Here is a 9,423-nt window from a genome sequence, read left to right on the forward strand (position 1 = left end):
ATAAGTGATGCATGGGCATGCTTGAATATATAATAATATCAAAATTACAATTAAAATTAATATTTTACTCACAGACTTGACAGCAGTCACTATGGCGGCTGGGCGGAGGAAGAAGGCTGTTCCGGCTCACCTGACAATTTTATTACAATCATTTAATAAATTTGACTCAATACAAACTAAGAATAGACCAAATACGTCCTAAGTCGTGCCGAAAATCCGGCAGAGTCTCTCCTATACCTAGGACCTGCCCAATCTGCAAAAGGGCTCAAAACGTACTTCTATATTCGCAAATCATACCCTCACAACTCAATCACATCACACAGCCCCTCCTGGGCCCATCCAAACAGTCATCAATCACAATATGTAAATTTATAGTTTAGTCTTTATAATTGATCATTTTTGCAAAAATTGGCCAAATAAGCTCTAAAAATTCTAAAACTTTGCCCCGCGGTCCCTAGCAATATTACTAGGCTATTACAAAAAGAATCATAATTTTCTAAGCTACCACGAATATTTTACGGATTTTTAATCCCATTTAAGTACTAGAAAATTACGAAAAAGTAAAGTTTGGGTCTACCTATGCCGATTCTGACTCCGGGGACGTGCTCGGGACGTTTGACAATGGTGGGGTAGCCAAAACCTCGATCCAATTCGGAGACTTTTTCAGTAGCTGATCTGTCTGGCCGAAAATTCACACACATGGACAACTGTTGAATTTCCGTGAATTGAAGATACCTACACGAAGGCCACAACACGGGGGTTAGTATAAAATTTTTACGGAATTTTCTAAGCTCATTTAATGCTCGAAAAAACACTGCGAAATTTCGTGGGATCCGTCAAAAAACGGTATCGGAAAATTTTAAAATTTATATTGCCGCGAAGCTCTCGATGAGTGGAGGGCTCTGGTACTCTCGGTTTTCTCGTGGGGTTCACGGTTTGCGAGAAATCTAGCCCAAAATTCAAAATGGGCTAAAACTTCCCGGACAAAAATTGGACAAACAGTTTGATGGATTTCGGTGTTCTTGGTGTCTATGGAAAGCTCTCAACGAGCAGATGGATTTAGATACAAGACCCGGTCCGATTGGTGGCCGAGTCAGCCGGATTTCGATCGGGAAAGCGAAAGGTCGCGCGCACGCGTTGCGTCGCTTCGTGCGACGCTTGCCGGCGCTACAGACGGCTGCCGATGAGCTGGGGCGGCAGGGGGGTTGCGCCAGCAGGCTGGGGAGGCGGGGGAGGTGGCTGGCCGACGGGCTGGGGTGGGAGGAGAGAGAAAACGGGAGAAAGAGAGAAGAAGGAGAACGCGCGTGGGAGAGGAAGAAAAAGGAAGAAAAAAGGTCAGTCCGATTCGATCGGTCCAGTTCGATTCGGCCTGTTTGATTCAGGATACAAAATTTTAAATTTTTACTCTGCCTTGGGACAAAAAACGAGGCCTAAAAATTTCGAAAAAATTCTAGAAAACTTAGAAAAATTTGTAGACTCCAAATATATTTTTAGTTTTGCCACGTGGTCTTTAAATTAATTTTTAAAAATCATCAAAGTTTATATTTTCGAAAAATCGAACCCGATTTTTAAAATCCGAAAAATATCAAATAATTTCTTGAAATTTAAATAAAATTAAAATATCAATATTACTCATAAAATAATAAATTTAAAATTTTGGGGTGTTACATGGACAAACTAGAGGGACAGCATTTGAAGTCCTAAGAACATCTTCAGATTGCATCAATTGTGAATCAAGAGGTTAGTACCTAAAAATCACTCTTTTAGTTAGGGTCTAATTGAATTAAATGTTAATTCATAATCTTTAATGACAAATAAAATTTTAATGCATGCTAAAATATGTTTTGGTGTGCAATTGGGTATTGAAAGTTGATTAAGTTTATAAAAAATTTGGTATGATACATGTAACCATAGAAATAATTTTTTGAAATTCAAGATTCTAATACCCAATAATCACGCTTTCACTCATTCTGGTACTTGTAAACTGATTTTAATAAGTTAAGTTAAATATTCTGTTAATCATTATATTTAAAAGAATAAATTAATAATATATCTCAAATAAATTAAAGGTATAATACTCAATTTAATAATTCAATTCAAATCCATTTCATATATTTAATAATAAATATTTTAAATAATTGAATCACCAAAATATCAAGTAATAATTTAATAATAATCACTCAAATTATATGTGTTTTGAATTATTATTATTAACTCATTTTAGCTGTAGTTTACTTTTTTAAAAAATTAATATTAAAGTTAAAAATTTTCTTAATTTTACATCAAAACCTTTGCTTTAGTCTTTAACGTTCAAAAAATAAAATAAAATACTATTTTAGTACTGTCTTTCTAAATGACGAGCAAAAAACATAAACAAAACTAATAGTTATGGGGTAGAGTGAAAGTATAATCATAGATAAACAATATGAAACTCTCTATTCAATATTCTAATAATTAATTTCAAATTCTGCAAATTACATAAATTATGTGAAAAACTTTTTAAAAAATTGTAATTACATAAATTGAATAAGCATATGTATAAATATAATGTAACAAATTTTATTCAAATTTTATAATATTTAATTTTAAAAAATAATATAATATTAAATCTGTAAGGGTCACCTGTTCATCAGTTTCATAAATATATTTCGGCACCTGGGAATGACGCCTTGAACGCCATATTCATGTATTATGGTATGCTTATGGTGGTGATAATTCCTTGTGTCCCTTTCACTGAAATTGTGGTCTCCAAAATGTGTTCAAATTTCTTTTATTTGTAAAAGTTTATAAAATTAATATAAAACAGCTTTTTTTGAAAAAAAAATAATCCATTAATAAGTGTAAAATGTAAATACAATATTATTTTCTCATAAAAAATATAAAAATATATAATTAAAACTTCAGTTCAAAAATAATCAAGCAGAGAAAAATAATATTTCAAGGAGTAATTAATCTTATTTTCATTTTGAATGATAAATAAAAAATATTTTGTAATACTGTCTTTGAGAACTTATTACTTATATAGTCTATAAAAAGGTAAATTTCTTTATATAGAGAAAGTAAGTTTTCGACCTTATCTCAAGAAACTCCAACTTTATATTACCTCATCTCAAGAAATTCCAATTTTCTTAGTATAAATTATATTATTTTCTATTTTAGCCTTACTCAAATATTATATTTTTGTTTAGAATAATAATATTTATATTATTTTCACTATCACTTTTCGCTAATACATTTTATTTCAAAAAAATTTAACATACTAATCAAACACATTTAAACCATACCTTATGAAAAATAACTTACCTAAAATAAATTATTTTCAACTAAACGAGGTTAAATTTTTTTAGAATGTGTTCTTTTTTCACTAGATTTTTGTGTGTTTTATTACTTTGTTTTTTAGTTGATGGCGCAGAAAAATTGACTAATATTCTTTTTCAGAAAAAAAAAATCTTATTTTGGTGATTATTAAATCAAACTCATATAAAAAAATATTTTTTTTAAAATAATATATTTTATTAATTGAAAATAAAATAAAAAATATAAATCAATGTATTATATTTTACATAAATAAAATTAATTATTTATATAAAAATTAATACAAAGGATTTGAAAAATCGATAGTCTTAACAAAGTATTTCGATACACAAAAGCAACAACGTAGTCCATCAAATAGTGAAATATCATAAACAATAATGCAATAATAATATGCATGAAATTTCAGTTTATTTACAATTAAATCATAATGGTGCATGAACATGCTATTAGCAATTACTGATGTCATGGATATCATGTAATATAGAACCTAGCATTGTTGTTAAAGCAGGCAATTTACATATTAAGTACTTCAATTTAGGAATGTATAATAGAAAATACTTAAATTTTAATTTATAACATAAAATTCTCTTATAACTTTTAATAATCAATTTTTAAATTATTTTTATTGGTGTGACAGTTGTTAAATTACGAAATTATATTTTCTATTTACTAATTTGATACATATTAATGAAAAATTCAATTATTCTTTCTCTACTCACAGTTTGTATTATTTAAATTACACATATCAACATTTAAACAATTCAAAACTTGTTTACCCGAAACTAACAAGTTATGAAAAAGTTTATATTTTTTAATTTAATAAATAACAAACCAACATAAATAATTTAGAAGTCGATTACTGAACATTACAGGAAATTTTATGTTATTTAAATTAAAAATCATGAATTTTGTATTATAAATTAAAATTTTAATATCTTATTTATCCTGTTAAAGTTACTGTTAAAAAAATTATTATTTAAAAATTATTAAAAAATAATTTAAAATTAAATTTAATAAATTTTAATTCTAAAAATATTAAAATAACTTTTCCCAACAATATCAATAATGCTTTTTCCTTAAAAACAGTTTTAAACCTCTAGCCTCGGCATCAGACGGGCAATAAACTCAAAGTGGCTTAAAGGTCATTCTCTTGGTCGGAGCAATTGAAAAGTTGAATGCAAATCCAAATTTCTTTAAACAAATAATTATAACGTAAATATAAATTCAATGAAAACTAATATACAATAATTGAAATTTATTATATAATTCCTAAAAAATACCATTAGCCATAATTTATTTTAGCCACAGTTCCTTAAACAGTGCCCAATCACTCTCAATTAATTAATTTATTTTTCACAAACAATTATGTCTCGAATGTCTAAATAATATTATTTAATTTTTATTAAATAATTGTTCCTGAAATTCAACCATATGAAAATATCATATAAATTATTTAAACGTGTAAAACTAGGATTTAAAGTTATCGAATTGAAATACGAGCGTCACTATTTCGTCCAAGATATCTAATAACCTTAATAATGTATTTGGATAGTGAATGACTTTCTTTTAAGTAAAATAAATAAATATAAATCATTAAAATTTTCTCAACCAATCAATTTAGTGAATAAAAAAAAATTATAAACTTTAGAGATTTTAAAATTTTCGAAAATCTTATATCCCGGAAAATATCTTCCCCCAAACGAGCATGTTCTTTAAATACTCATACTTCTATTTCCAAAAACATGTTAGTACTTAGGCGGGAGGTGCTATGTGTGGTGTCCAATGAGAAGATGATGGTGTGCATATGCAATAAACACTTCTTTTTTTGCCGAAGATAAAGGATAATTCGTTAAAAAAGTTAAAAACCCATTACAGCAAGGGTGCAAGGCATACAATACAAGTAGATTTACTTATACCATAATTTAATTTTAATATTTTTATATCTCAATTAATTAATAAGTTTAAAATATTAAATTAAATTACTAATTTAATGTGATCAAGCCTATATTCAAATTGATAGCATGCCAATAGTCAATGAGTATTAATTATGTTGAGCTATACCGATTAAATAATTACTCATACAAGTGAGTGTTATTTATTCATTGTATAAAATATTTACTGAAGATAGGTATGAAAGTGGAGTGGGCAAGTGAAGGAAGTGGTGTAGTAGATGGTTATGGGAGTTGTAGGTAGTTATAGGTGGTTATTGGAGGTTACAAGTAGTGAGCTAGTGGGAGAGAAAAACGAAAGTGATGAAGAAGGCGATAACCACCAAATTTGGCCGCCAAGCAAGCATTTCTCTATAAATTGACGTGCTGAGTAAAAGCAAAAGAAACACACAACCAATCAATTAATACGAGATAGACACAATTTCTTAATTCAAATTTTCTCTAATTCAACAATCTTTACATTTTCAAGCAGTCTTTTATTTTTCAGCTAAGCAATCAGTCTTTTATTTTCAATTCAAGAGATCAATTTACATTTTTCTTGCACATATTTCAATTCTTGTAAGCAATCTTTTTAATTTTCAATTCAAATTATAACTTTCTTGTCTATATTTCCTTTCAAGCAATCATCTCATTTAATTTTCAATATTCAATTTAATTTTCAAGTAATTATTTAATTTTGTACCAAGAAATCATTTACTTTTTATATGCTTTTTTTACAAAGTGATCAATTTACTTTTCTAATGCACAAATTTAGTTTTCAGTCATGCGCTTAATTTACTTTTCCAACGCAACCTTTATATTTTTTGCAATTATCAATTCACTTTTCAAGCACACTTTTACTTTTCAATGCACAAGACGCTTATTAAGTTTTCTCAAGCGATGGAGTTTTAATCTATTCTCCCAAAAACTGAATGAATAGAGATCCTAATGAAGCGCATCCTAGTGGAGTTAAGGAACCCAAGAGAAGATTTAGGTCCTTTCTTTCCCATCAATCATTTTTTTCAGAAGTCAAATTCACACACATTTATTTTACATTGGGATTATACGCGTCTCTAGCACGTCTGCAATCCAGTCTACACGTGAGGAAAGGCCTTACGTGTTTTTGACATGTGAAAATTGAGTAAAATTAATTTCACGGGGAAATAGGATCATATAACGGGCCTTGATGCCTAAAAAATCATAGCTAGAATAAAGATTTCTAGCTAAAAAACCAGACTCAACAAAGTACAAGAAGACCTAAGCCCACATATTTGTAAACCCTAACTGGAAAAGGATACGGCCTAGAACTGACTCGGTAGAAGGCACCTTCTGATCATTGTAACATAAAGGAGAAGATCATGAAGCCAATGTTTCTAGAAAACCACTATGTGGACTACCACTGAGGAGCATGAAACTAACTAGAGCATTGATACACTTATATTATGTAGATATTTTTAAGCACATTTGTATATTATTTCACAGTATTAAGATAAGTAATCTCATGCATAATCATTAATTTCATCAACTTTTGTAAATTCCATTGTCAAACTCTAAATTCCATATTTTCTGCATCATTTTAGGTGTTTGGATAAAGTTCTAAGGCATAGGAGTGCAGAAGGGAGCTTAGAAAGACCAAAGGAAAAGGAAGTGCCACTAATACACTTTACACGGGTTGTGTAATCAAAGCCACAAACCCGTGTAACCTTTTGCTAGGGGAAAGCTAAAAGCTCCAAGGAAGAAACGCAATACACGGGCTATGTGCATAGACCCGTGTAAACCATGGAGACTCGTGTAAGAATTTGCCTGGCCAAGATTGAGGAACTCTCTGTAAAGCAAAAGAACACAGGTCGTGTACTTGGACCCGTGTAACCAGCAATGCCCCATGTAATCTTCTGTGCCAATACGAGATGCAGTCTTCAAAGCTTCAATAAGTTACACGGCCCTGGGCCATGTAGTGACACATGGGTCATGTGTTAGTCGACAGCTAGTTTCCTGATTTGGCTCTAGCTCCAGCTTTAGTTTTTTAAAGAAAGAAGAGACTTCTAATGCTTCTGGGACTTTGAAAACCTAACCCTAGGCACTGAATATAAATAGAAGTAGCAGAAAGCAGAAAAGGGGGATCCAGAGCCGGACAATAACACCTTCATCATTTTCTCATAGTCGCCTAGAAGAGTAGTGTATTAGTATCAAGGAGGAGTCTTTAGCTGAAGTTCCACAAGATCAAAGCTGTAAATTCTCTTTGGTTCTTTTGTTCTATTTCTTTAAGCGGATTTTTATTGTTCTTTTATTTTATTTTTGTTATGTTTGCTGAACTCACCATGAGTGAGTAATTTCCATATTCTGGAATTAGGAGAGTAATGCTTGTAATCATTATTATGGATAAATATTGAGTTTTATTTATTGGATTTGAGATTTGTTCTTTGATTTAATTTCTTGTGATCTTAATGCATGCTATATGTTGGTACCCACTTAGTATTGATTATAGATATTAATTGAAGAATTGAAAGGTGAAAATTAATATTAGACAATCAAGATTTTGAACCTAGAAAATCTAACCTAGAGATAGGCTGATAACCTTTGTGGAGTTTCATAATTAATCATAGGTTTTAAAGGGTTTTTATTAGAACCGATCACTTACAAAAGTAGGGTTTAGCTTTAATTGAGACACACCTTAGGTTCCTTGAGAGAGGACCTAGGATACTTTAGGATTAATTTCGATTAAGGCAAATGATTCTCAATCCAATGAATAGACAAGATTACATCCATAATAAGGTTAAAGTGTGAAATCTTAATTCTGGAATTACTTCACAATATATTATTCCATTTTAAATTCATTACCTTTTTTATCCCTAATATTCAAAATAGATAAATTTCACTCCCCCATTTTATTCGATAACCTAGACAGTCAAAATCGATGTGCAGTTTGGTACTTACTAGTTAAATTTCTCATGGAACGATACTCTACTCACTACTTTATTACTTGTTCACGATTCGTGCACTTGCAGGGTTGAAAAAACCAGTAAACAAGTTTTTGACACCATTGCCGGAGAACTTAATTTTAGTAATTTAGGCGATAGGTAATTTAGCTTATTTAGATATTTTCATTTACTATTTAATTTTGTTTAATTCGTTTATTCTATTATTCTCTCTCAGGTGATTGGTTTGGTGCATGACCAGAACCAAGCTAGAGGAAGAAGTTTTTGATTTGGATCCAGAGATAGATAGGACCCTAAGAACCATTAGGGGAGAAAGGAAATGCCAAGAACAAGATCAAGGAAATCAAGAAACTCCAATCATGGCCGACAACAACAACAACAGGCCAAGACTCTTGAAGGACTACAGAGCTCCATCTATATTGTCACACCTTACCCCTCTGCAAGGCATAAAATGATTCTGTAGAATACCTAATGAACTACTGAACTTCACCTACCGATAACTCATTAAGTACCCTATAAGGGATTTTAAAACAATTTTCTTACTTTTGATAAGTGGTGAGCATTTTCTAATTGGTATCAAAACATTTAATTAAAGTTGAAAGCTAGTTGAAATTTTTGGCCTATTTTATTTTTTCACAAATTTTATAAAAATTTTGGCAGAGTTCCGTCTGTATTTTGAGAAAACAGTTCTTCAAATACCTGAAAAAAAGGCACTTCCAATAATTTTTCTCAACAACTTCTTCAAATTCACAATCATCTCAATCAATTTCAACACATTATCAACTTCCAAAATTCAAATCCACCATTTCCAATATCCAACTATCATCAAATACTATTAATGAATTTCATTCAATTCAAAATAAAATGCTACCATTCATATTTCATTAATGAAAAAGTAATTTATATACATCATTGCAAAAATTTACATTAAAAGAAATTCAAACTAAATTTTATTACAAACTTTATACAAACTTTGTACAAGCTGCTCAAGACCCATTTTACATGTCTATACATTTATGTGCATCACAAACATCAAAATAAATATTTACAGTCGGGGTATAAATTATACCCGATATAACTTTAGGGTAAGTCGCTCCACAATCCTCAGCAGCTCACTCTGCTGCTCTTTTAGTCTCTAAATCTGCGACAGCAATAACAGCCATCGCTGAGTACTAGGACTCAGTGGTGCACAACATACTAAAATAATCTTTATGCAGAATTTAAATCTCATTTATTCAAAAATT

This window comes from Hevea brasiliensis, chromosome 8, assembly GCF_030052815.1.
Source record: "Hevea brasiliensis isolate MT/VB/25A 57/8 chromosome 8, ASM3005281v1, whole genome shotgun sequence".
Classification (NCBI taxonomy): Eukaryota; Viridiplantae; Streptophyta; class Magnoliopsida; order Malpighiales; family Euphorbiaceae; genus Hevea; species Hevea brasiliensis.